The sequence below is a fragment of the Telmatherina bonti genome (assembly GCF_933228915.1).
Source record: "Telmatherina bonti genome assembly, chromosome: 4".
NCBI lineage: Eukaryota > Metazoa > Chordata > Actinopteri > Atheriniformes > Telmatherinidae > Telmatherina > Telmatherina bonti.
This window is the reverse complement of record NC_136622.1, coordinates 17,162,145-17,190,091: the sequence shown is the minus strand read 5'-3', so window position 1 is coordinate 17,190,091 and position 27,947 is coordinate 17,162,145. Positions and strand designations below refer to the sequence as shown.

The 27,947-nt window shown below is 36.7% G+C and overlaps 1 protein-coding gene across 1 annotated transcript in view; it reads right to left on the bottom strand.

Moving 5' to 3' along the window:
* The window catches only part of prkar2aa (protein kinase, cAMP-dependent, regulatory, type II, alpha A), a 46,486-nt gene that overhangs the window by 16,430 nt on the left and 2,109 nt on the right, over window positions 1-27,947 (bottom strand). The gene's annotated exons all lie outside the window — the stretch shown is intronic.

Below are 27,947 nucleotides of genomic sequence, written 5' to 3'. Positions count from 1 at the left end.
TAACAACAACTGAATTAATTTCCTGAATTTTTACCCCCTCTCACATCTTTGAGAGTACATAATAAATAAGAGGAGAAAATACTCTCATGTCTAAAACCAAGGTAACTAAATCTGAAAAACAAAATTAAAGTAATATTTAAAATTTGGGATTGTCAGTAGAATTTGCATCAATTTGTTTTCTCAATCATATCAGCAGGATGATGGATGCAATTATCAGAAACCAGTAAGTGTCTTTCTTTCAAACTGTTGATTGCTACTCTGATGTGTGAGCTCTGTATTGATACATCATATTAGATAAAATACTGAAACAATACATCTTGCAGCCATAGTATTTATATTTAATTTCTTTAACTTTATTCTATTCTACATTTATTATTTAGCAGACACCTTTATCCAAAGTGACTTACTTATGAGAATGAAAAAAACAACAACAAAAAAACAAAACAAAATCAAGCAGTAAAGGACATCATAGGAATGTGCAGGTGGACTGCTGGAGTCGGTCTTGTCATGTAGTGCTAAAAGCTTTTGTTTCCCCCACTCAACAATATTACCTATGTTAAAATACAAAGAATGAATACCATACTATTTGTTGCAAAGAACTGGGCCAAGTTCTCCAACTCCTCTGACAAATATAGCTAAAGTGCAATATAAGTGCAGAAGTGCTTATCATTATCTACTTGGTACACAAATAACCTCACTTTCCATATGTAGAGTTTCTATGCAAACTTATGAAATTGTTCTTGCATAATGAAGTACAAGATGCACAAACAATGGACACTATCAGTCACCAATTTCTATTTGCGCGATTAATCACAGAAACTGAGTTTTTCGACCTCTTTGATGTGTTGATGGCTGTATATAATAATGCATCTGTACTCTGAAGGCCTTTGTCTGAAGGTGCTAAACATTATAGTTTATATTTTACCCTGATTACCAGCCATGACACACTAAGTGAATTGTCATCTCTTTCAAATAGGTTTGAGTTGGGACTTTTACATTATTTGTCCTTGTAAATGTGCATATTGGCACGGAACATGGTGTTCATCTACGCACATTGGGTTTGAGGTCAGGATCCTGAACACTCGTTTTCTAACACTGGTCTGTAAAAAACCAGCATGCACAGTTCACAGCAGCCACACAGTAACTCTCTCCATCAGTACCTTATTACCAACATGTTAGAACTTATTAGATCTAAGCTGTGAGTAAAGGAGCACAGGGGAGGATTTACACACAGACCATTTTCCTGCAGTCACCTGAGGAAATGGAGTTAAATGCAACATTAGAGGGTTTTAGTTACCAGTTTGAATACAATTACAAAACAATGCAAGTAAATGTTGTCATCTTTGATAAGGAACTGCCGAAAACCATTTGGTCATTTTTTTGTTTGTGAAAAACAGCAAAGAAACAAAAACCACTTTCATGTCACAAAGAAGACATGCAAATAGAATGACGTGCATGTCAACTCTATTCGTAGGTATGTGTTACCTCTCACATACATACCAAATTTTTAGATATTTGGCATCTTCTCTACCTAAATAATTCTGCCTGCCTGTCTGTGTATTCCTAGATTTTACAACATATCAAATGTAATAAGTGTTACAAATGCGTTACAACAATATCTAAACTTGCCATTAGCAGATAATGATTTTTGTGCAGGTTGGAGTGCATTCTGATCATTAACCAAACTAACAAGTTGAACAATCTCCTTACTCACAGCCTATTAAGCTCCTCTGTGTAAAGCACAGGCAGATAATTTCCCTTATTTTCCATCAATGGATAATGTTGGTGAGCATTGGCTGAAAGAGGAAACAGGAAGAAGATCCATTCTCATTTTGCCAACACTGATGACAGGAGTGGTCCAACTGCACCAGAAATTACAGCCAAATTAGTATCCACCCAAAAATCTAAAGAACAGTTTAAAAATTAAATTACAAATCACCAGAAACATTTTTTTCTATCTGAACTATAAAGCAATACAAATATTGCTCATCTACATTCATTTGGTGCTGTGATATAGGAGTCAATGGTTTCTGACTCATACTTGGAACAGAAACATGGCTTGTTTATTTAGACTTTATGTGTGTGTGTGTGTATGCGTGTGTGTGAGACGCATAGTAGAAACTAGAGCATGACCATAAAAGCCTCTCATGAAAGCCTGAGTGTTAGGTGGTAAAAGTACGGCAAACGAGTAATCAAAGTTTGAACATAACTCATCTATTCAATGACACCATTCACACGATTTAAAAATAAAAATCTCTGCACTATAAGACTGTTTAGCATTACCACCACTACTTTTGGTTGTATCCAATTAATGACTGTGTGCAATTGAAGTCAGAACAAAGTGTCAAATAATTGTTTCTACATCTGTCCAACTGCTGACAATATGTTTAAATAGGAAAGTTACCAGGTTGCTCATTCTGACATGAACCAAACACATTCAGGTGACATGAGTCAATGAAATGGAGCGCATTGTCACAAGAACTGATAACCTTTTGTTCATCACTCTGGTGATCAGCTGTGTCACATCAGTCCATCAACCTGTCATTTATTTAGTTAGAGTACACATAAATTAACGTCTTTCTAAGTCTAAATATATACTCTCCTTCTCTTGCAATCTTGTAGACCGAGGAAGTATAAGTTAAAACAGTGTAGCATCTGGTCAGAAGTATGCAAAAATAAAATAATTAAAGAAAAAAAAAATAAGAATGAGAAGAATGGATAAGAGAATACTGTTCTGTAGATGTTTTCATTTGTACCAGACAGCGGATTTGATTTTATGGCCAACTTCTCATCCATTGATCATTTCTCAGGGCAGCACTTACAGGCTGAATAGCTTTTACTTTCAACCACTCAGTTAATTCAAAAATGGAAATCAATTTGCAGACCATGTTTGTTTGTTTGTTACAAGATGACCAGACAAAAATGCAAGCCACAGGCAAATTGGAGATGGAAGTAGCCGGCCATTGCGTCAATTCTTTGACCAGAAATTACAGCTTTCTTTATAAGAAAACAAACATCCAAACTGTAAAAGAGCTATCAGAACTCTTTCACTTTACAATCACAAAATCCCTGTAAATACCTCAACTGCCATGGGTTACTTTTTAAATACATAGATTTGTATAGTAAAGGTTATTTATTGTCCGTCTAAAATTTAATTAGTACAACGTTTCCCAGGAAGCACTTTTTTTTTTTTTTTTTTTTTAAAAAAGTATTTGCAAATTAGAAGCTTTAAACACTCCCAAATTATAACTAATATGAAACCCACATGACTTACAATCTGGCTGCAAAGAAAACCCCAATTTTTCTTGCGTCTGTCCAATTTGACAAAAATCTTCAACTAGAGATCAAGAGATTCCCACAGAGGATAAAATATGGCTAGTCTTGTTGTTGATTGTAAAAATACTAAAATAATATCTGAATTTATATTACATTAAAAAAAAGGGAAACCATCATTATTAGGAAAATAATGACTAAAGGTGGGGTAGGTAATCTTGCTCACAGACATTTTTATTTTACTCAGGGTGAAGTGGTTCCCCGTTCTGATAGCAGTTTATACATTTTGTAATCATGAACAATTAAGAACTATAGTTAGACCCCTCAGTTTACTGTAAATCTGTAAAAACAATCCAAATGTTCGGACCAAAATGGAGTTGTTGATTTCTTATAAAATAGCCTTGGATCATGCAAGGAGCAAAACCAGAGGTGGGTGGGGGGCAAGACAGGGTGCCACTTTCAAATCTTGCTAGCTCCCCAACATTACCTATCCCAGCTTTAAGTAAACGATCACTCAGAATAAGTATAAAATTGTGGCCCCAAGTAAAGCCAGGTTAAGTTCTTCCATAATAGTCATCAGATCCTATCACTGCATGTGTAAAGGGTTTGTACTTTTCCTTTAATATAATGTACACAGTGTTCTACGTTGCCTGCACACTCCAAAATGAGTTTACAGTTAGTGAAATGAGACGGCTTATCTAGTGTACGAGAATTACCCATAGTGCTCAATTCCTCCGTTGCCTAGCAACTACGTATGCCAAGTTTACCTAAAAACTGATCCTATTCTTCCACAAAAAACAAAAATATTTTTTTAAATGACAGAATAGTGCCAGTAATTTCAATTTTATCTATTTTCATTTACCTGTGTGTCTAAATTACAAACATGAGGAAGCGGCGGCCCATACGAGCTCTACTCGGGCTAAGAGCGCAGTGAAGCTCTCTCCTCTGGCTGACCGTTTATCCTGTCAAGCTGACATTAACTTCAGTGAAAAATAATCCTGGGTAAACGCATGTAATTAAATTTATTTGTGGTTAATGGACACAATGAAGCTGTCATTCCAGCTTGTCTGCTGGGACAAATACGTGTCTGTATATACATTTAAAAAACAAAAAAAACAAAAAAAAACCAGCCTTGCTGGTCTGGCACCTACACCGGAGCTCTGCTGCTAATTCTTTTCTATCAGGTGCGCAATGAATTCTAGGAGAAAAGAGGCTGTGAAGCATGCATCGCTTGGAGCCTTCGTTTCAAGATAATCTGGAGCCAAACAAAAATGCAGATTTGAAGAGGGGATTCGAAGGAACCTTTGAATTGGGACAGCACTTGGCGCCACAATGACGTATGAAGCCGACAAATCCGTCCTTCAAAAAGTGCAGACCCTGAATTGGGACACAGCCATGGTCACATGGACAATATATTGTATGCATTTATAAATGTATGTTTTAACATTAAGTGTTCACACATAAGGCTTCATATACATCAAGGTATGCATGCTGGCCTATCATTGGAAAGCAACTCAGGGTTCGGTGTCTTGCCCAGAGACATTCTGGCAAGTGGAAAGGCTTGCTATTAACTATAAACAGCCTACCCTGTGATTAGTGACCTGCTCTCCACATGAAGAGCATCCTCATCTTAAGAGTAAGCAGCACTGGTAAAGTGAAGCAATGTCCAAAGCAACAATTATAGAAATATTATACTTCTGATGACAGTTTGACTCTGAATGAGGACAGTCCCAAGGTTTCATCTAAACTGATTTCCCTGCCATGTGTTTTGCAAAACTCTGTACTTAGTTGTGCAAAAAAATGAGTAAATACAAGAACTTCAATAATGAGTATTGTTTATGGAAAACTGCAACTGTTTATTTATATCCACAGAGACATAAAGTTTCCTTGTTTAAGAAAGAAAAAAAAGACAAGTTTAAACCAGTTGTAAAGTTACCATTATATGGGTTCCAGTACAAAAAAAGTCATTCAGAGCTGGTGTGAAAGCAGGTGCATGGGGTTCTCTGATCCCAGCCACAAGCTCTCTAGTTTGCATTCAAACAGTGTCCTTTATTGCTTTCCATTTTCTAATGTGTGAGCACAGTTGTTTTAAATTAATGAAAAGGCATGCTATAATCAATAACCACAAACAAGGAAGAAATGCTGCTGTGGAGCATATAAAATCAGATGCATCTAATTAAAAAAACAGAAAAAAACAAAGTCCATTCCTACATCCATTCACAGAAATCCTGTTGGCTCCACTTGGGGAAAAAGCAACCCAGTTTCTTACCCATCCCCAATATACCGGTTTTCTTTTATACATCTCAATCTCCTCTAAAACTCTTATCAGTGACAACATGCTCCCCAACATGGCCAATTCTTAACGGCTGAAAGTGATTTACTTCGATCCAATTTAAACTTATGAACAGGTCATATCACGACAAGAACCACTGCAAAGAGGCAAAAATGGCAACAAAGACATGCATGCATACAGAGAAGTGAAGATCCACATAAAGACCAAAACAGAGCAGGTCATGTATGACTTTATCAATCTGTTCCCTTTCACTGAAAACATGTTGAGCAATAGAGCTTATTGCTTATTTGTTTTACTTGACTGTAGTTAATATTTTGCTTGGTTTGTGCCCCTTTTTGTTTTAACTTTTTGCTTTCATCTTGATATTTTTATCCAGTATATAGTAGTTTTCATTCTCCTCTCACTTTTGTTGAAGTGTCATTTTTGCTTGAATTCCAAATATTGTGAGTGAAGGTTCTGGTTACTTCACAAGTACTTCATTATCACAATTTACAGTAGTATGTGTAAGGATACAATTTAAATTTGTTCTCCATCATTCACATAAATTTAGTTTTTGTCAGTTCGAAACATGATATTATAATGTTGATTGTGTGTATGTAAACATGATTTTGTGCATTTCACTGTGTGGGTGCAGGATGAGTGTGCAATGTGTGAAGTGCTCTACCTACAGTAATGTGGCTGAGGGGGGTAGGGGGTGGGGTGGTAGTGGTGGCTGTATCAAGTGTGTGCCTGAAGTTGCCCTGGCAACCTAACACAAAGATCTCATTGCCATAACAACACTAACCCCCTACCCTCCCTTCTTTGGCTTTCTGTGACCATTCACCCACCTTCAGCATCTATTCATCTTATAACGAGTGGAAGACTTACCCCCCTACACCCCCAACGAAACATACACACATTTACTTTTGCTCTCCATCCCTCCCTATACACCCACTCACTGCTACGAGAGCTTTAACAGATGGAAGGTAGAGAAATACAGGGGGAGAGAAAAAGAGTTGGGATGACAGAGGGAGAACCAGAGGGGGAGAAACAAAAAGACAGACCAGAAGGGGTGACAGAGTGAGATCTACTGCAATGTGGAAAAAGAGAGGAGAGAAAGTACATCATTTGCTAACTGATGAGTACCAAGTGACTGTATATGCTTAGTGATGTGGAAAAAGAAAGGAAAGGAAGAGACAAGTTAGAGTGAAAGATACAAATCCATTAGTACAGATTTTACAAACAAATAAATAGCCAGAATAAATCAACCAAGAGCATGAGAAAATACAGGCGCAAATGAACTATGTACGTCTGATGTTTTCCACTGATTTCCCTTTTAGCCATTCTTACTGTGCGACTGTCTGCTTGGCCTGCTAATGCATCATCTAGTTAACTGTAGGGAAGCTCAAAGCATGAATTTTGTTACTATGCCTCAAACACTTCAAATTTCACTATTTTACATTTTAATATTTGCTCTTTGAAAGAAGTGACTCAAGAGTAGTTAGTCTGGCAAGATGAATAAGATGGGAAAGTATCAATGAAGTATAACATGAGGCAGGAAGATTATTTTGATCTGGGAGCACAACTAGCAAAGATTAAACAAAATCTTATGTAAACTGTGGCTGTTGACTTTCAACTGGGAATGTGAAGGAGAAATGAGTTTTAAAAACACGTCTGTTATTTTTTTCCCCCCAACTTTTGTATTTACACGGCCTTGTTTCTCTCATTTCTCTAACCAATTAGTCTACAGGAACAGAAATACAGGAAAATTTTGTCTTTGAAAAGACAAACACGTGCCATCCTCACAGTTAATCAAACTCCATTTAGAGGTTTTAATATATTCAGCTGAATATGTGAGGGTCTACATCAGATTTACAGATGGATATGCTGCTGGGACTTTTTCTCCCCCCAAGGGAATCACTATAAATCAGTTACACAAGCATGAAGTATGTGCAACAATTCCTTTATTGAATTAAACATTACCGATATAAATTCTCCAGATTTAATATTTTCACACAAACACCACTCCCGTGGATTATTTTGAAAGAATAATTTCATAATTGGAAGTCTGAGAAGAGTGTAAACACTGTCCGGCTGTTCTGTCCGGTGTTGACATTTCCATCACCTAAATGGCCAATTTGTGTACATTTCTAGCTTGAGGAAGGAGCTGAAGAGTTTTGAATTTTTTTTTTTCCCTCCTTCACCTTTTGTCTGATACCTCAACTGACTAATGGTGGAACCATTTCATTACTGCAGACCTTTCTAAAGTTTTTTGTCCCTAAAAAAGCAAACTGTACAAACTCTTAGCACAAAATCTCCCTGGTATTTACAAATGGTCTCATGTTGTTAGTGTGGTTTAGCTCGTTTAGCTAGTTAAACCTTCATTCTGGCACAGGCCCCTAAAACCACCAACACAGGTAGCCACAGATCCCGACTGGCATACATTAGAGGGAAGGGAACAAACACTGTGTGGCACATGACCCCAAAACACACCAGCTTGCTTTTTGGAAGCACACTGTGACACCGTGCAAAGCTATCTCTGCTCTATAGGAACGACCAAAAGGAAACAGTGCAAAACAATGTCCTGATTAAGTAGCTACTAATGTGATGTGACCTCTGTGAGCAAAAAGGGCTACAGTTATAAGTCTTTCTCCATCTCACCACTCACCTGTAGCTTATCCCCCCTCGAAACAGCATCGACCATCTGTTCCTCCCTCTCTGTCTCCATTTTTTTCCCCTCTCAGCCTCACTGCTTAAGTCTTTTCCTCTCACTTACTCCTCTTCTCAAGGCCTCAAGGCCTGATTGTTAATAACAGGGTCAGATGTGGCGCAGGGTGCTTCCCTCACATGTTTTCTTACCTCCAGAGCTAGCAACTTTGGATGTTATTGTTAGTCAGCCAATGTTGACACACACACACACACACACAAACACGTACAAACACCTTAATCATGCACTTGGACACAAAACAAGGACAGCAGGGCAAAACATTCAGTGCAAAATATGTTTGCCAACACACACACACACACACACACACACACACACACACACACACAGACAGGAAGAAGCAAACAACTGGTAAGCTAGAAAGCAGAAACAATAAAGTAAATCATAAGCTCCCGTCTCTATCTGCACACCCACATATTCAATGACATTCAAATTCCCACCAGAATTAAATGCACACGTGCAGCCTGCTCATACAGTACAGCAAAATGTATGGTAGCTTAAACAATGGATGGCTGTAAAATATGAGTAACCTCTCGTCAAAACTGCACACACATTGTTTAAATAGCATTTACAATTACTTTCCAAACCTGACAAAGAATTCAAATAAACTTCACACTGACAAGTGCCTTTCCCAATTCTCAACTAGCCTTTCAGCATAATGCATTAAGCATTTATTTTTCTTTCTGACACTCTCCTGAGTTATGTCTTCAACCTTACTTAAGCTCTTCCAAAGATCCATACAAGCAAAGAATAAGCAAACATATCCCATCTCTGCATGTCCTCCACCTTAGAGGATGTGTAAGTTTGGCTCTATATGTCATTATTCAAAGCATCCTAAAGTGCTGATATAGGTTACATTAATTACAGACTGTGCAACTTACATACTTGAAGGTTATGTGAAAATTTAAAAAAAATTTATATATATATATATATATATATATATATACACACACACACACACACACTGCAGAACTTATCATTAACCGTGTTCAACACAATTAACTGACTGTATGTGTATGCAGGCTGTGAGTTGGCAGTATACCAGTTGATATATACATCATAAAGAACCAAGAGTGGAGTATAATGGTAATAATTATAAATAAATAAATAACAAAAGTTTTGTTTTATTTTTTTAAGGCTAGACTTTTTTTTTTTTCCATAGATGTCAAATAAACACTTTGCTCCTTATTCCACACTTGTCATTTAGGCTGTGGTCTGCTTTTCTGAAGCACAACCCATGTTTTTCATTATCATTATTATGCACACTACATATAGAAGAATAACGATAAGCTGTTTTTTTTTTCTCCCTCATTTCCTGATCATTTATTTCCATCATTTGTGACGACATTCCAACAGAACAAGCAGACAGCAGATAATCATCCTGGTGACATCTTTTGTGCCATTCTAGGTAAAATATGTGGTGCAATGCAGGCATCGTGTCTGCTGACGTGCGTCATACTATATTCAAATTACTACTGTCAAACAACGTGGCAATTATTGCCTCTTGCAAATTGGTGCTTTAACAAATGGATTGAACACACACTCACAATGCTGAATATTTCAACACAATTCTGTGGAATTGTGTTTAGCAATTGAATTCTCCTTTATTGTGATTACAGTAAGTTAATGTGTCGTTTGCACAGGCTATTTGCGCCAGCGGTTGTATCACATGAGTGTCAGCTGAGATAACAGCTAACATGACTGCCAAGGAATACTACAAATTAATGTGACAGTGGGACAGAACTTCCAGTGAATACCATTGATTTAGTCCCAATTCAAATTTTTAAACAGGCAGAAAAAAAATCATCAAGGCAGCCAAAAATAAAGCGCTAAAGTTAGTGTGGCTTCTAAAGCCGAGGGTTGTTTTTTTGTTTTTTAACTTAAATCTACAGCCTGAGAAGAAACTTTAAAAAAATGAAATTATTATTATTTACATTATTTTTTAAGGTAAAGGGAGGAGGTACATGTCTCTAAAATGCTAATAGAAATTAGATTAAAATGAAAGAAAAAGGGGAAAAAAAGCAGCACACTAAAAATTTGAATGAAAAAAAGCTTTAATCTTTACAGTCTAAATTTATCAACAAATGATCTTTGGTCCACAATATTGAGCAGAGTATTATGATCTATAGCCACAATGACACATGCAGAAGCAAATTGTTGAACCATTAAGAGAAGTGAAACATGATAGATGGACCATAAACATGAACATATGCAGCCTTAGTTGATAAGTGTTTTGTATGACCTACAGATTCTCGCATTCCTGTGCTTTTCTGTGATGAATAATCCAATAGTGCTGCATTAGATTAAACTTTTTTTTTTTTTTTTTTTTTTTTTGACAGAATATATCTTTTTTTTTTTATCTGAAATATATTTAGAAAAAGAATATATTAAAGATGGGTACTTTACAAACAACTTTACAAAAATTTGAACATAAACTGCTGTGGAGATGTTTTGCAAATGCAATCGTAATGTAATCTTAGAGTGTCACTAGAGCACAAGTTGTGCATCCACACTCACAAATATTTGATGCAAAACCCATGAAAAGCCGCTGCTACAAACAAGACCATCAAAGCTTTTGCGCTGTGCTCACAGTGCTTTGTACTGTGGCTGATGTACAAGGAGGAGGTTGTCCATAAAAGAAATCTTGCGAGTTTAGATGCTAAGCTGCTTCCCCCCCCAAAGTAATTTTTTTTAAAAAAACAAAAAAAAACAAAACGTGAACACAGGTACTCCACACCACTTCAGAATGTTGTCTGAGCTACTGGATCTACTGGAGTCCTTAATCTCTCCTGGAGCATTCACAACTATATTTAGCATTGTCCCCTTGTGATCCAATCAGCCAGGACCTACATAGAACAATGTCTGAACAGAGCATAAAAATGTGGACATAACTTTATGGTTCATGTTTTAGAGTGAATCTGCCACTGGGGTCAGCAATGAGAAATATGTAGAACAAGTTTAGCTGTTCTTGGTTTTGTTTGTGCTGTTATTGGTAGTTTTACTCTGTGATGGAAAACCCAGACTATTAAGTTGGTCAAGGTCAACTTTGTGATGAAGTGAAATTAAGTATTACATTATGAGCTGCTCACAACAGCCAGGTTATGTGCCTAACTATAACTTCTTGTTTTTTGGGGGCTCCACTCTCTTTGTTATGAAAGGGATTGTTGTTTACAGACCTTGCTTCTTTCCAGTTTAACTTAGCTTTCAGCTAATCAGCATTAAACCAATGAGCTCTCAGGGCTATGTGTTTTTGAAGGACAGCATGTCTGTTCAATGCAGAGATTGAGAGCACTGTCAACATAACTCCATAAAGATATAAATAGACTGCACAAAAAAACCCTACATTTGTTAATGTTCTCCTCCATGCTCTTTCATGACGCCTATCCTCTCATTAAACCACTTGTGCTTTAATAATTCCACAAACGTGCATTATACAAAATTCGTTAATACAACACCAACTCCCTTTACGGCATCTATTATAGTCTATATTTCCCTTTATAAACAGTACTGTCATTTTTTCCCCTCATTTTCTGTAACCATTGTCCACTTTTTTCATGTTTTAATAGCTCTTCCTGTAGTTTACACTTCAAACCACGTTTCTAAATCTCTCACTCTCCACATATTTCCTCATTATTTGTCTCAGTACATCTTATTCCCAACAAAAATATCCCTTGTCCCCCCTCTCCATCTGCCCCATATGTGACTCATTCCCTTTTCCAGTATCTCAATCCCACGATGGCACTGTCTAAAACTTAAGACCTCAAAAGGAAGTAGCTCTACCAGGCTTATAGCTGCACTGGTATTAACCCTTCCCCTGCAACACAAGGTTTGCCTATGTCACTTAACCCATTTAAGGCTGTCTTGTCATTACTTTACAAGTTTATCACGCACTAAGGGACCTGCTTAGAATGCGAGAAACACAAATTGAATATTCATATATAGTCAGGGATGGTATATATAATGGTGACAGTGTCACCATTATATATACCATTATATATGTCAATATATTTATATATTGTCACTTTTGTAGATCACCAAAAGGTGGACCTGTCCACAACTATTCTTAGGAAAAAAGAAAAAAAAAGGCCAATTTATACCTTTGTTCAAGGAAGAAGGTTGAAGTATACAGTTCAGAGTTGGAAATCAAGTTAATCAGTTTGATTAAAACCTCAACATCGAACATTTTTAGTGGTTTTCCTGTATCCAGTGATTTTCTAAACATACCCTTCAGTACACCGTTTACACTTTGATTACACCTTCTTCAAATGACAGCATATCTTGCAAGTCGTTTGCTTGAGTAATCTAAACTGTCACAGGATGTCAAATATTTCACAGTTTATTAACAACACATTCTTAAAGCAACTGCTTCCAGTTAAGCTTTAGTAACAGTAGTAATGGCAAATATACAAAAGCACATCATGTCATTTTGAGATTTTCTCAGAGTATTTCAGAACAGCACAAGAATGTGTTTATTTAAGGTCTGTGGAAACCCCCCTCTCAAGGACCCTGCTAGGGTTAATGCATTCCAATTCCCATTAAGTTTCAAGGACGTGGAAGCTGGTGCAGTCCAACAAGTTACTATCTCACATTGTGACTTATTGATCAATATTATTCTGTAAGGCAAAACCGCAATTCAAAAACCAGTACAGACTAGCTATGCCACATAAAAGCAAGACTGACCAGCTTTTAGTGTTAACTTAATCCACTCATCAGGTTAATTCCTGACCTGACCTCTCTCTCTTTCTTGCAGAGGAAATGCAGTGAGTAAACCCAAGTGAGGTCACCATTCATTGACTGCTGCTGATCTTGTCACTTGGCTTCTGAATGCTGAAACAATAATACTGGTCAAATAATGAATTAAATTTTTTGCTTATACATCAGTTATATGGTTATAATAAGCGAATTACTGTCAGAAGAAAAAAAAAAAGAAAGAAAAAACCTCCCACATTTCCTAATCTGTTCTAAACTAATTTTACAACAGCAGCAGCTATGACTTCAGGCAAAGGCAGAAACTGTTCAATATGACTGCATTGCTGATGGCTGATTTTCCCACAATTCCCCTTCCCTACAACAGAGAGAGAAATGGGTCGTTTCATTTTAGTGGCAAGCCTTCTGCCTAAAATTTCTTGGACACAACACCTTTGTGGGGAGACTGGCTACTACTGATAAATGCTTTATGCTGACGTCAAAGTTGCTGCACATTATAATGTTAACTGGTACCACTGCAGAGAGCGGGGAATGGTTGCAAATGACTAAATGGATAAGAAGCCATAATTTATACATCAGAAAATGCTCCTAATTAATATGACAGTGGGGAATGTATGTAAAGATGGTTGGTCTTGACTTCAGACCAACTTACATGCCAAGTAAATATCTCAATTCATTAATGGCATAAAGTTCCTTATGTGTGGGTACATTCGATGACCATAATTCACCCAAAAGGTGTTTGTGAATTCAGCCCTGTATGTGCTACAACTCTGCTCAGGAACTGTTCTCACAGTCTTCCATGTCATTGATAAGGGTAACAGACTAAAAGATTAAAAACCTGCAGAATGAGAACAATGTAATCTGTCATCTGCAGAATGTCACCCTGCAGAATGTAAACCCCTCTTCTTGATCAATCAGTTAGTAGGTTAACAAAACAATTACTGTAACACAAAGAATGGCTTACAGTTCATCTCAAGCTGCTGTTTCACAGAAGATGTCTCATCTCTTATGTTCACACAAAGAAATCACAAGCAGTGTCCAAAATAAACACAAAAGTGCCAAAGGTGTACCTAGTTTCCATTAAACAAGTGAATTTGAGACTTCTAGTTGCCACGATATTGGGGAAATAAAGTAGTGTGGTTAGTTTTTATATATTGTGCTCACTTAAACCTTTTAAAACACAGACTGGTGAGCTTTCTGCACTGAGGGCCAACTTCAAATATGATCCACTTGGAAATGTCATTGTCATTGTCATTGTTAGTTTTTAAGCCTGAACAGGTGAACATCCTCCTATCTCCTGGATCTCTTGAGTTGTAAGATTGAGTTGGAGTGTTACAGTGTATCGTAGGAATGGGGTAGGGCTACTTAAGAATATGCTTTTGCCAACTCGTGTTCAGACATGAAATGTGAAGATGTAAATATTGAAAAATGAAAGAACATGTTTGAAATAAACTTTGAAAGTGAATTTAAATTGATCTAACTACATACACGTTGTCAAGATCACTGGGATTTATAGCTCAGTTTCTTTTTCTTGCTCAGAGTTCAAGATTAAAACAAAGGGGGGGACAGAGCTTTTTCAGTTGTTGCTCCCAAAGTATGGAAAAGCCTCCGCGTTCACTTGGAAGACCTTACAGTCTGCTGAAATCTTTTAAACCTGCTTAAAGACTCATTTATATTCTCTTGATTTCAAATCAGGCAGTGTTGGCATTGTTTACTAAATAGTCTTTTTTTGTACTGGTTGTTATTGCTAATTTGCTTTTCCTTTTTTTTTTTTTTTTTTGTACAACTTGTCTGCAATTTAGGCCCTTTCATTTATTCTCTCAAATGAACACACATATGACATGGGTCAGTTCCATGCTCCAGTGTTAACGATAGGACACATAATTCAGACAGCACAATCCAACTTATTAGTTGCTTGCAAACAGGATATGACAGAATTGCTATTAAGTTACATAAAAAATTGGTTACTCTTCAGTCCAGCCTAGTTGAGCTATACTAGCTAGTAGGGGTGAGAAAATTTAATTGGAAATCTGGGTTTTTTAGCTTCACAATTTTAAAATAGATTTTTTTTGTTACAAAAAATCTTTTCTTTTTTTCAAATAAATTAAATAAATCCATTACAAAATTTTTGTCGTTTTTATTATTTTTATTGCTATTTTAACTTATCTTGGGCATTATAGCAGCAGAATGATGATCTGGCTACTGTGTTGATTTTTTCAAAATTAAAATCAAGAAAAATGATGAGCAAATAGAAAAAAAAGGTTTTATACATTTTTTTTGTTTTTAATCTACAAAAATCAAAATTGAAGAATTGTGAGAATTGCAATTTAAATCGAATCAACACAAAAAAAATCGGAATTGAATCGGGACAAAAGCATATCGCCACAGCTCTACTAGCTAGCAGCTAATATACTGCAAACTCATTAGCAAATGTTTCAACTTCACAGATAGGGTTGTTCTTATAAGCATAGCTAAAGCTTATGAATTATCGTTTAAACTTGCTTGTAAATAAAATGATGTCATTTAAATGTAATGGGTTTGGATTAGTTGTTCATTATAATACGTGTGTGTGTGTGTGTGTGTGTGTGTGTGTGTGTGTGTGTGTGTGTGTGTGTGTGTGTGTGTGTGTGTGTCTAGGATCTGTAAATAAACACAGTCATGAGATAGTGAAGTCTTCATAAGATCAGCACAACATTGAGATTTTCTTTTCCCCAGGATGGTGCTCATTTGATTGGAATGTGGAAAAGGGGAGTCACCCATTACCATCTATTTCAGTAGCTTCAACAAATCAGATTTTTTATAAACCTTCCAAAAGCTGGTTAAGATATCTAAAGCAAATCCAACAGGAACTGTGGCAACAAACCAACCATTATACAATTTCTAAAACTTTGGTAACTGTTGAGGATGCACCAAGGATCCATTTTTTCCATATCTGATACCTGTATCTCGAGGTTAAGTATCGGCAAATACCAATCCAGATCGGAAAGGAGTCATCCTGCAGCCATCCTCTGCATTTCAAGTCTGGAAAACTGTCAGAATCTTAATATGTAAGGAGGAATGGATGAAGTGGTTTTGAATGGATTTGATTCACCATTTTGACAAGGCACCCACATGCTCAAAATAAGGTTCTTTCACTGAGATGATCCCAAATTAAGATTTTTACTATGAAATGAGAAATAACTGTAAAATAAAATAAACTAAGATGTAACAGAGGGGAAAAAAAAGAAAAAGAAAAAGTTGAAACCACTGCTTCAACCCTCCAGGTAAGTTAGCTTAACATTTAACTTCTTATCAGTTTTAAGCCAAGTGCTTAAAGTTTCTACCGCCTCCAGCAGCTGGTGTACAGTGTCAGCATTTTCTTCTGGTGGCAACACTCTGCAGTGATGGCTAGGTATAATGTCATGTTTACTAACAACTGTCATTCTCAAACTTTTCACCAGGTTTAATTGTTCTCAGAGGCATCGTGACCAGCAACCCTAACTCTTAATGCCTTAAACGATTAAACTAAGAATAAATATTAAAAACAAAAAACAAACAAAACATTCTATTAGAAAATTAGATGTAGTACTTTTTTAAAAAAGTAGCTGTAGTGGGAACTGGAGGCTTGATCCCTCTTCATGAAGGCAGCAGAAGTCAAAACTTTGTTGTTTATCTTTTAACATGTTAAAAAATCGTTGGTGAACAAATTCACCATACAAAAGAATAAAAGCTCTTTTGTGCCATCTGTCAATTCATCTCGAGCCATAATGTGGAAAGTAGTTTCTGGAGAGTAAAAAGGGGTTTATCAATAACCAATCTCTTTGCATGATTCTTCCTGTCAAATAAGGGCATTGATATGCCAAATATCAACGAGATACAGAATAAGCTATTGTGGTTATTATTCTGTAACGCTTTATATTTAAATGAACTATTGTTCCATTATTTCTGCAATAGAATTAAAAAAAAAAAAAAAAACAGTAATCATATGATTCACTGATGCATTCCTAATCATTTATTCATAACAGTGGAGCTTAATAGCACAGAATGATTAGCCTGATCTGGTACACTTTTTAAAAGGAAGAAGACATACCTTCCTTCAGTCTATGTGTAGTGTTTAGAAACAAAACCAACTGCATAGACGAGTCAACATATAAAGAGAATTTCAATCCTGTTTTACAAAAGGGCTGAAATAACTGTCAAATTAAGGAGAAAAAAGATAGTGAACAGTGTGTGGCTGGTATTTCATGCCACGCTTAACCCATTATTTTCTTAATCAGTTTCTTCTTGCCATTCATGCATTTCTGTATTCACTGTGCTTCTTCCCCTTGTTAATTCCTTTCCTTACCATGCCTAAGACATTCAGATAAACCACCCTAATAACCCCTTCTCTATAAGCCAGCTAGTCTAATGAGATTGGGCCTGTACATCAAGACCAACACATGCAGAGCAAAGGAGACAGGGGCATCTTAACAAAGAGAAAAGCAAGAGGACACTTAGATGGTTTACATGGAAGAAGAATAAAACAAACAAATGTGTACAACAGTGTGACATGTATGTTCTTCAACTTTGACCAACAATGAAAAATTACCCAACAATAGAGGACCTATAAAATGTGTTACACTTGCAAGTGTTTAACTGAAAATACTAAAAATAAATGCTACAAAACCCATTAGCCCTGAAACCTTGGTGTGTTTATACATCTCTCACATTTCTAGGTCATGAAACAAACACTGTTGATGGCCAAGTGAGCCATTCTAAAAGGCACAACATTAAGCAAGCTTGTGACTCTTATTTAGATTTTAAAAGAGCTGAAGAGTAGAAAGCTGAAATATGTAGGTATGGCTGGGAGATATGACATCAAATCAATATCCCGATTAATTGAACAGGTTACATGATTACGATTAATAAGCAATTATTTCAGTATCCTTTTTTTTTTTTTAATCCTCCAATTTTTTTTTCCCTTTCACAATATCAGCCGTACTCCTGCAAGTCTTAGGAGTTTCCCTGCCGTAACATACTGAACTTAAACCAATGGGTAATTAACAGACTTGTGTGGGGTTTGATGTCCAGTTCTGCACAAGTCTGCTAGTTAAGTCTAATGTCCTTCAGGTGTGTTGCAGCAGGGAAACTCTCAACACTCACAGGACTGCAGCTCTTGAATACTGGAGTTGGCTACCCCTGGCTTACTGAGTCATGTTAAGGAAAAGGTGATGTAGCACAAAAGTAAACTTGCCCATTCTAAGCTTTTTTTCCCGCTTTTTCTTAGCTCAAGTCTAAGCTTTTTTGGTAAGTGCTGCAAGTGTCAAATTCAGTCTATCAGTTTGAATATTAAATTTCTTAGCCCTGCAGTGTTTTCAATCCATATAGGTTAAAATTTTGCAAAACATATTCTGTTCTTATTTAAGTTTTACACAATGTCGCAACTTCAGTGGAATTCGGGGAGTTTTTAAAAACAGTGATAGAATTAAAATTAAGTTTTTATTTTTTTGACCACCAAAGGACATTTATGTAAATAACTGTATGTAAACAAAAAGGGTAAACAAGAAATTGGCCACAAATCAATGTTGCTGCCATAGGTTTTGTCAATCTAGATAGATTTTGAGAACTCTATTCAAAATAGTTAAACATAAACCTTTTGTTAAAAGTTACAGATTGAAAGAAAAAAAAAGGACTGTTAATGTGTCCTGTGTGTCAATGTGGATTTTTCCTGTTCTTTACTTGGCAACCCAGCTTTAAACCTTTACAAAGGAAATGGTTTCAAATGTCTGATTTATACTTTGTCTGGGGGAAAAAAAAAAAAAAGTATAGGTTGAACCGTTGTTACTCTGAAACGCTGATGAAGCCCAAAAATATAAATCATGTGTAGTTTAGACAATATTTTTTCCATTTTACACCACAAAGACCCACACAGGCACCCAACATGGATCTATCTGTTTAAGTCAACCAAACATTTCTGCACAACCAGTCATTGGATAACACTGGATGTCACTTGGCTTTTGTTCCCTAATGTTTTCAGTCATGTTACAGAAATATAGATGTCAGTCTGGCTGGGGAAAAAAAGTCATAGGAAAACCGAAAATATCAGTAGGCCATATGAATAACTAAGACTCAAAAGGTGAAGTTGAAGTATAATAGTTTTATTTTGCAATTATCTTGTGAATATTGGTAAAATTCTCAGGTCTATCTGTGTTAATAACAGTGCAGTCTGAGGTGAGAGGTATTATGAACGCGGTCTTGTAAATGGGTCCAGTGTAGGTATAATGACCCTTAAGAGGACCAGTATCATAGACTAGTCTGTTGTTTCAGAGTTTCAGATCACATGGATCAGGATGACAAATCTACATATGTGTGTCCATAAAGACAACCTGGAGGGAAAACGTGTTGAAATAAGTGGAAACAATACCCTAAATAAAGAACAGAGTACTTTATTTAATAATATCCTCTCATCTCCCACCATTTCCTCATTTTTTTCCTACGCTACCACTAAAGATGGCTTGGGGACAGAAAATGAGGAAGTACCAAAGTTCAAATGATGTGTATCAGTACATTGTGCAAACCACAGAGTACCACTCTTGTGCTAGTGCCTTTTTGTTCACATAAGACTTTTTTCCACCCACTATATATAATTTATTTGATATTTATTTTTTACAAGATTTTATTTCTACATGTTTCCATTTGCCTTTCCAGCATTTAAAGAAAACATTGAAGACAACAGAAAGAAACTTCCGATGTTTCTTTTCCAACACCCATAACTAGTAGTTACCCTTAACTACAGCCCAATAATTGCTCTGCAAAAGAGGTTTTGTTTTTACCAGTGTTTATCTGTTTGTGTTCAAGATAACTCAAAAATTTATGGATGGATTTTCATGAAATTTTCAGGAGTTTGGAAATGTGAAAAGGAAGAACTGATTTAATCTGGGGGGTGATCTAGATCACTGTTTGGATATAGGAGTTTTTTAAAGGATTCTTGGCCAAGGTTTGTGCTCTCTGAGTGATTTTCTACTTGACATTAATTCATTAACCATTGCTGTAAATTTACCTGTAACATGATGCTTGATTCGTTTTTTTTTTGTTGTTTTTAAACAGCCAAAGACTAATGATGTGAAGTATGAGAAATATGTTGATAGGATGGTATGACATAGATAAAGAACTACAAATAAAAAAAAAAGGTGGGGAAAAGAGGCAAGACAGAAAGGTAGATAAAGCAAGGCAGATAAGGTTACAGATTAAAAAAAAAAAAAAAAAAAATTCAAAGAAAAGAAAAAACAAGCTGAATACCAGCAGCTATGCGGGTATAAAAGCAAACTAGCAGACTGTCTTTCAAACATCTAGTAAGAGGCGGCCAAACAACAGCTTTTTTTTTTTTTTAAATGACTAATAGTAGTCATTGAAGAGAACGTGGTCTATTTCTACTACAAACAAAGGATGGGAAGTGGAGGATGAAGCTCTGGAGAACAAATCCTCTCTTATTCAAGATGTTACCAAAAAACAAAATCCATTGAAACTGATACATGTTGCATCCTGCCCTTTATGAATAGTTAAAATGCTTGCCACCTCTGCCTGTAACTAGGCCGCATTCACAGCTAGTTAGTATGCAAAATTTAATTAAAAAAATTTATCCATTTTATTTTTTGTGATATTATTTCAACACTTTTAAATAACTAAGATATGCATATTTTAAATCAACACTATTTTCCAGCCTATATGGTGCACTTTTTTTTTTTTTAAATAGTTGGGCTGGTACTGTGATTTATAGTGAGGTGCGACTTGACTCAATGCCATGAGAAGGCTCTAGATTTGTGACAATTATACGCTGCTCATGTACCACTGAAAAAATGAACTGAAACATTAACTAGACAACTGAAAAAGACTAAACACAAAAAAAAAATTCCCGCAAAAAGAAATTCATATTCTGTAGATTACAAACTGCATAAAGTAGAATATGCAGCTAAAAACAGTAATTGAGCAGCAGAAATAAAGTTTGGAGAAAGTGACAAGTGACAAACTTGTGCAGGATTGGCAAAAAGCAGAGGTTACTCTTGCTTCAATGAACAAACAAAAAAAAGTTCAACGCAGGCAGAAAGCAAAAGGTACGGGTCCACAGATGGGTGCTTGAAAGTGTTGTTGCGAGAGGCTCGTCAACAATGCAGCTACATCTCCATGTCCTGGTAGTTGCCAAGGAGATTAAAATAAATTGCTTTGCAGGCGGACCATCTTGGTGTTACCATTTCGTCCAACAGAACTGCCTTTTAAAGTGCTGTCTCCTCTTTTGCCCTAAAGAAGAGACAGAAAAATACTTTGGTTGCCCCTAGTTGAAGAGTGAGTGTTTGATCTACTGGTAGGGTTTGAAAAACTAATATCTGTGTCTGATTCTCAGGTAGTAAATGATTTCTTCCATCAAGCACTCTGACAATGGTGCTGGCAGAAGTCCGCTCACCTGTGTGTGTGCACACTTGTCTGCGTGTGGTCACATTTACAGCAAAACTGAATGCACGAAATAGAGATACCATTACATACTATATAAAATATACTTTGTCTGAAAGTATAAACTTGGATTGAGACTTTAATTACATTCTGTTGTGGCATATTGCTGTATAGAACACCAGATCTAAATAAATCAACTTGACGTGGTAGGCCGGGTGGTGGGTCTCTTAAGGAGGGTGGGACACCCTGCCTTTCTAATGGTAGGAGAAACACTGCAGTGCAGTAACATTCCTTTTTAATGTCATAGTTACAAAGGGAGGCATTAGTAGTAATAAACTACTCATTGTTTAGTTATAAGTGCGCTATTTAATTGAATCTAAAATAATGAGAGCATCATGCCAAATGTCACTGAGAAATGGATGTTTTCAGTTTGATTATGTCAAGAAAGAAGAGGCTACGTATTTTGGTGCAGACCATCCTGATTTTGCCTACTTACACCTTCTCTCTGACTTTGTGTGGGCAACTGCAGTAATTTAGATTAGGAACCCTAATCAGATTTTTATTAATCGAATTATTACCAATATACAGATTGTGCATTTAACTTTTAACTTAAAAGTGAAAAATTAAATATAGGTAGACCTATCAATGCATCTACATTGTGTAATAAAATGAAGAGAAGGAAGAAACAACGAGCAAGAAGACAAACTGTAAAACGGCATCTGCAAAAGTAGCATCAATAAAATTTAAATACATATTCCTGGTACTGGGCGATATGACTGTATATATTTTTTGGATGACAAAAAATGTCTATTTTTTTTTATATCAGGCTCTATCGTTTATACCACGATAAGGTGTTTTACTGCAGTATTTTACATCAAGATGTGCTTTACGGCATGCACGCTGCAATATATAAACAAACATTGAAAAACAAGATAGCAAACGCGTTTCAGAGCAGGATAATTTACTAAAAGATGACTAGCCAACCAAAACTGATGAGCTTGTTCATAAAAAGGGAAAATTTCTATCGCATGGATGCGATTTGGATATAAAAAGGCTGACGTGGAACAGACAACAGACTAGCTCACCGGCCCAACAACAAACTCCGACACAACTACCGGTCACTTATTTTAGAACCTGCACAAGAATCAGGATAAAGAATAGAGAATAATGAAAAGAGTCAACGAGCAAAATCTGCAAAAGTAGCGTCAAGTGGTGGCGAAAGGGCTCATAATAAACTCCAGATGCAAACGCTGTAACAGGCTTTTCCCAGTGAAACGTCATACAGCCATAGTCCCTGCAGAAGGAGATCACTGCTGCCGTAGCCAAGCACATCTGACAAATAACTGATGACTGACACAAAATTACACAAACAATTGTATATCGCTATGGGGATATAAAATGAGCTATATCGTGATATAAGATTTTGGTCATATCACCAAAAAAGAAAAAGTGAGAGGAAAAACAGGTATTAGGCCAGATATAAGCAGCATGAGCCGTCTGAAGGCTTTTTCCACATACAGCCATCAGTCTGCCAGTGTGACTGGTCTCAGCCTTAGATTTGCCTGCAGGCTAAAAGCCCATTGGACATGCACTGCTGCATACCAATAGGGTCACCTGTTGCACAACATTACAGTGAAACCAGCTACATTTAAACAAATACTGACAAGATGTAAGATTAAGCAGTGACACATAAGTTCCTCAAAAATGTAGTAATTTAAACAACTATATATGCATGCCTGCATGTACAGAGCGCCTAGAGGAGTCATCCCAGTTCTGGTCTTTAAGGGCCAATGTCTTGCAGATTTTTTATGTTTCCCTGCTTTAAAGATGCATTGATAACTTTTTGAGCATAAAACTCTGTGTCCTGGACTTGTTCAGTGACACAGTGATATGTATCATGTGCATATCTAGAGCCGCTGCTACCCAGCAGCGACCGGAGGCTGAGAAACCGGACAATACAGCTTTTACATCCGGGACGCAATGTGATGTTTGGCTTCACGGGATAAAAAAGGAAATGGCTGTTTTGAACACCCAACATCTCTGATTCAGCAAAGAAAAGCAAGAGATTAAAAGAGAGAAAAGGCCAAAACACAAATTATTGCAAAATGATTTTGCTGGCTGGAGAGAGCTAACAGGTCAGGTAGGATGCAAGATGGATGCTGAAATAGCCGTCGATAGGGGGCACGTGATGGGGAAAATGGCAAAAGTTCTGTAGTGTATCTTTAACACGGCAAATACAAATTTATGGCTCAGTAGGAGACTTTTGCATGGCTTGTCAGAGATCTATTCCTATTAAATCGTGTGTGTGTGTGTGTGCAGCAGGGAAACAATTACTATCTGCAAGAGAGCTGGCCTTTACGACCAGGGTTTGGGATGACTGAGCATAACAACACAGACACCTAAGGTTTAAATTTCTTAAGCATTTCAGAAAAAGATGTGAACATTTAATTGCAAAGTCATTTTGTTGACGGTTTTACTTCTGTTAAACATAAACTGCATCCAAAGTTTTTTTTATAAGTCAGCGAAAGTTTCCCGTTAATCGGTTAAAACACACTTCTAATAAAATACAAAAGGAAACATACTTAATGTCTATTTTGTATATGGGTTAGTCTGTCAAGTGTAATGTGTTACCATCAGCCGTTTTGCTTTTTTTTTTCTTCTTCATTGTCTGAGCCTTGCTGCTTCTTATTCCTTTTTTAAAATCACCATTTTTCTTTGTTATATTTTCCTGTTTAATTCATTTCTATCAACCCTGAGATTAAATTGTCCATCTATCTATATTATTGTAAATAGTTCTACTCTTGACAATCATAGAGGCATCCATTCATCCTTTCTTGTTGCTTTTGGTGGGCACACTGATTAAAGCCTGTTACATACTCCACGAGAAGCGAGAACTTTTTTCTTATTCTTGAGGCTCCGAGAAGAAAATGACGTCATTTTGTTCTCACGGACGTGTTTGAGGACAGTTCTTGACACACCGGGCTGGCAGAACTTTTTTCTTGTGGGGCTGCGAGAAGTATCGTGTGATTGGTCGGACATGTGAGGTGGGCATGGTTAACACAGAGAAAGCATGAAGCGGAGTTGCTGCTTCCGTGTGTTTGCTGTTGCCGGCAAAATGGATTGTTTTGATAAAACAGCTGGTGGTGAGAAAGTACGAACATTTTTACATGTGGCAATAAAACACTCGGACCCAGCCGCGTGCACGACCCGCCCTGCCGCGTGCACAACCCGCCCTGCCGCGGACGAAGCTGCTCGTTAAATATGAAACTAGAAACTCGGAGAGCGGAAACCTCCACCAAGCACAATGTTTAAGAATCCTTTTAAAACATTCCTGGATCCAAATGGTGATCCTGATCACCACCAGAATTGAATCAGTTCTTCATTGTTACATTTGCAACAACTCTTGAAATATTTATAAAATCCCTCCGTAACCTTTTAAGTTATCTTAAGCAAAAAGACGCCGGGGAAAACAGCCTCCGCGGCGGAGGTAACAACCGGGTTCATTGCACATAAAGCAGACACCGCCCCCCCGCAGTGATCCCTCCCCGCTGCAGACGTGCTTCTCGTGTAGTATGTATGGACCTGCCAAACAGGATGTTTTTTCTTGTTCTTGCAGCCTCGAGAACAAGAACTCAGTTCTTGCTTCTCGTGGAGTATGTAACAGGCTTAAGTAATGTTCCACAGGCCTCCTCAAAGGAACATGTATATCTAAGAAAGATAGAAAGATAGTTGTTGTATCCAGATCAAACACAAATCGTTCAATTCAAAGACAGCCGACCATTTTATAATCTAGGGCCTTCCGTTTTAGGATCACTGCATTCATTCATAGACTTCCTAGCAGAAACTATGCTTCAGTGTCCAAGTCAAAAAGTATACCACCACATTCTTAAGGTTACATAGATAACTCCAATCTCTCAAAACCGCACTTTTAAAAGCTGCTCAGCGTCCAGACAGAGAAGGTGGCTTTTGACATCATCGCCTCATCACAATTGAGGTTCCACAGTTTGTATGAAAAACAATATCTTCTTTAGATAAGCGGCTTAGGCCTGTGTACGGATCCTGCATTGGATTTGAGCAACAAGACTTTGAGAAACAAAGCATGTAAAATATGATGACATGCTTTTATAAAATACACTGTACTAACCATGAAATACAAACCCAGCTATGCAGTTTTTTAGTACATATTGGGTCTTTAGTTCGCAATTTTACACAAAGTGATTTCCTGAAGATAAGAATATTATGAGAACACAGGCAAAATATGTTAACTATAAGCAGCCTAATAATAAACTGTCTATTATTTTTAACTGATATAGATAATTGTGAGATAGTGCAGCACAGCTGCAATTTTTACTGCCTGAAGGAAATTCTTAGTAAAACTGACCCCTAACTCCAGCAGAGAATGGTTCAATCCTGTCTCAAAAGTTTCACAACAGTCATATTGCTTAGTCGCATACTGATCACAAATACAACACTGGTCAACTTACAGCAAATCAATGTATGATGAAAGTTAAAAATGTCACTTTTCCTAGAAAAGGAAAAGAAGTGGTTTTCAAACTTAATAGGGCAAGACTTCAAAAGGTTTTCTCAAAAATGATACTAGAATATTGACATGTAAATGTGTCATGCTCTATCAGAAATTTTTAATTAGTAAATTACTAGTGGATTGAAATTAGCATGCATTTATTGTGTTGATGGTGCACTCCAAAGATTTCAAATTAGGCACAGAAAATATAAGTGACAACTTAAAGTGGAAATTCAGCCAGGGATACCTTCATTACAGAACAGATCAACCTATCAAACAGAGTAAATTAATGGCTTCATTCTTCGGTTTCATACAGAGGTGCATAACCTTTATTTTCTTATTAGTGTCTTTAATTTGTCTAATGTTGGAAGGGTTGAATTAATACAGACTGTATGGAAAAATGTGACCTGTGGGAATACTGTACACATCAATGCTTGTGTTGTAAATATAAAAAAAAGATTTTTCAACATTCAAGGTGCTATTTTTGTGTCTTCTGTAGAAGTCTTCTACTCTTTACACCTATAGGGTACAACAGTGGTCTGACAAGAGCACATGATTGCTTTCAGTATACAAGCCTGTGTTGTTACCATCAGAATAAAATGCTCCCTGGGGACAGCGTGCACAGGCCTAGTTGGATAATTTAATGTCATGGAAGTCATGTGTGTAACCTCAAGCATCTAGGCAAAAGCTTTTTCCTTAAGCACAACTATATCAATTCTGTCCTTTATTGCTTCTTGGATGAGGTGTGGAAAACAATCAAGTGACAGTTAATCTGGGTGTCCCAGGGACGAACTGTGTCATAGCATCATCAGGTTGGAATTTGAACTGGTGTGCAATAAAGTCAGAACACAAGTGTTCACTTTCACAAGCATATGCATCCACTAACAGATACAACTTATAACATATGCATGCATACATATACACACACAGTCCCATCAGCTGAGGTAACAGCTGTATGACAGCAGCCAGTCTCCAGTTGTGTGAGCACAGAAACCTAATCTTTAATCCTCCTTTTACCATGAGCCATCTTTTACCACACCATAATATTGGTCACCATTGCTTTCAGGAAGCAAAAGATTTAATATGAGACAGGATATACATGGTTAATCCAGCAATGAAATAGCCTTTTGAGGAGAATGAAAACACATCTAATGAAGGATAAATGTCTTACAAATGCTCAGGTTTTTGCCAATAATTAGACAAAACAGAAAACTTTAAGCCACTCTTACACTTGTATTTTAACTGTGCCCATTCAGCATTTTCATACAAAAATAGCCTCTTTTTTTTTTTTTTTCTTAACATGCTTATCTGTTAATTTTAGAAGCACCAACTAAAGATCACTGTGGATCAGCACCAAGAAAAAAAAACTTCCCCCATTCACAAGGAAACCCAATATGTGATCTAGGCCACATTGCTCTCAGCAGCACAGAGGAGAACCTAACTATGGGGCAGCTTGTATCGTCTGCCAATGTGTCATACACTAGGGAGTGATGTGCAAAAGACGTGTTATCAAGTGCTACTGAAGCCCATGTACAGTAAGGGACATTTAAGGCCTCATTAAACTGGATTTTAGATTTGCATACAGACAACCTCACAGACATATTGCTATTTCTCTGTATAAAGAGATAAGTATGTGCATAAAATTAATGAACCGAGCTCAAGAACAGGCAAGTCTACACATACACAACAGTTACACAAGATATTATCAAAGACTACTTGCATCCTCTGAATATGACATAAACCTCATGTAAATCCTACCAGACTCTCACTAATGAACACATCAAGTAGAACAACTGTCTAATAATTACAGTTAAATACCAATGCTTATACACTTCATGGATTTTAAAACTTACATATGTTTTAAAGAAAAAACACATTTTAATGCACCATAACTGGTTTCTGTTAGGTTACATAGATTGCAACTTTTTTCTGGCTCCTGGAAGAATTATTTTAACTTCAAACCACAAATATGCTCTGCAGCTGGACCTTTCAAGAACATGAGACTTGCTGTTTAAATTTCACAAGTAAAATGCCATTTGCAACCC